The 1,648-nt window shown below is 43.6% G+C and overlaps 1 pseudogene; it reads left to right on the plus strand.

Moving 5' to 3' along the window:
• Positions 1–968: 968 nt before the first annotated feature.
• LOC103194882 lies at positions 969–1,426 on the plus strand (annotated as a pseudogene).
• Positions 1,427–1,648: the final 222 nt, after the last annotated feature.

Raw genomic sequence — 1,648 nt, forward strand, 5'->3', positions numbered from 1 at the left:
CAGTTGGCCCTCTTTGTACACAAGTAATGGAGCCCTGGTAGCATTGTGGTTAAAGTGCTCAGCTGCTAACTGAAAAGTTGGCATTCAAATATGCCAGCCACTTTGTGGGAGAGAGATGTGGCAGTCTGCTTCCATAAAGATTTACAGCCTTGGAAACCATACGAGGAAGTTCTACTCTGTCCTCTAGGGTCAGTATGAGTCAGTGAACTCGAGGGCAGTGAGTTTGCTTTTGGTTTGTTATAAATGAAAAACCCACTGCCATCAAGTCGATTCTGACTCACGGCAACACTTTAGGACAGAGTGGAACTGCCCCATAGTGTTTCCAAGGCTGTAAATCTTTATAGAAGCAGATTGCCTCCTCTTTCTCCCCAGGAGAAGCTGATGGCTTCAAATTGTTGATCTTTTGGTTAGTAGCCAAATGCTTTAACCACTATGCCTCCACTCAGATGGGTAATCAACTTTCAACACAGCCCGGAGCTTTATTGAAGCAAATCAGAGGTCAGATATAGATTCAGGTAGTTACTAGTGGCCTTGGCCAAGCCTCGCAATCTCTTGATACACAGTGGGTGCATGCGGGAAGAGAGCCCTGAGGGCTCAGTGGTTAAGTACAAGCCAAAAAGAGTGGTGGTTCTAACCCACGCAAGGGCTCCTCTGTAGAAAGACTTGTTGATCTACTCCCATAAAGATGGCAGCCTAGAAAACCCCATAGGGCAGTTCTGCTCTGTCACATGGGGTCACTAGGAGTTGAAAATTGACCTGACAGCACCCAACGACGACAACATGGCAGCAGTTACATGGGTTATAAAGGGCTAGGTGCGTAATTTATCCTGACATAGGGCACCTGTAAGGTCCTCGGTAAAAGGTACTCAGAATTATTAAAGTACGCAACACACTGTGACTTCCGCTGGGTCAAAAAAAAATAGCATTGTCCTCTCCAATCTGCCATCTGTGGTGGAACAGCTGCCAAGATGCAGCTTTTTGTAAAAACCCTAACGGGGAAGACCATCACTGTCAAGGTTGAACCCTCGGATACAACATGTAAAGGCCACGATCCAGGACAAGAAACTAATTCCTTCTAATCATTAGAGACTGATTTTTGCTGACAAGCAACTGGAAGGTGGATACCTTGTCTGACTACAACAGTCAAAAAGAGCCCACTCTTCATCTTGTGTTGAGGCTTCATAGGGGTGCTAAGAAAAGGAAGAAGTCTTACACTACTCCCAAGAATAAGCACAAGCAAGAGAAGCTTAAGCTGACTGTCCTAAAATACTATAAGGTGGATGAGGATGGCAAAATTAGTCACCTTTGTTGGGAGTGCCTTTGAGATGAACGTGGTGCTGGCGGTGTGATGGCCAGCCACTTTGATAGACATTACTGTGGCAAGTGTTGTCTGACCTATTGCTTCAGCAAACCAGAAGACGAGTAATTGTGTATGGGTCACTAAAAGTCATGAATTTACAACAACAACCACAACAAAAATTGCATTCCTAGAATGTCAGCTGAACAGGTAGCCTCTGATTACAACGTATTTTGTATTTGAGTTACAACAAAAAGCACTCATGACCACCTATATTTTTTTATGTCTTATTAGTAATATGCATGTATGTATGTTATTAAAATATATCTGTGAGTTCATATGTAATGTTTC

Source organism: Orycteropus afer, unplaced genomic scaffold (genome assembly GCF_000298275.1).
Source record: "Orycteropus afer afer isolate SDZICR_OR568_19922 unplaced genomic scaffold, OryAfe1.0 scaffold00049, whole genome shotgun sequence".
In the NCBI taxonomy this organism is placed as follows: domain Eukaryota; kingdom Metazoa; phylum Chordata; class Mammalia; order Tubulidentata; family Orycteropodidae; genus Orycteropus; species Orycteropus afer.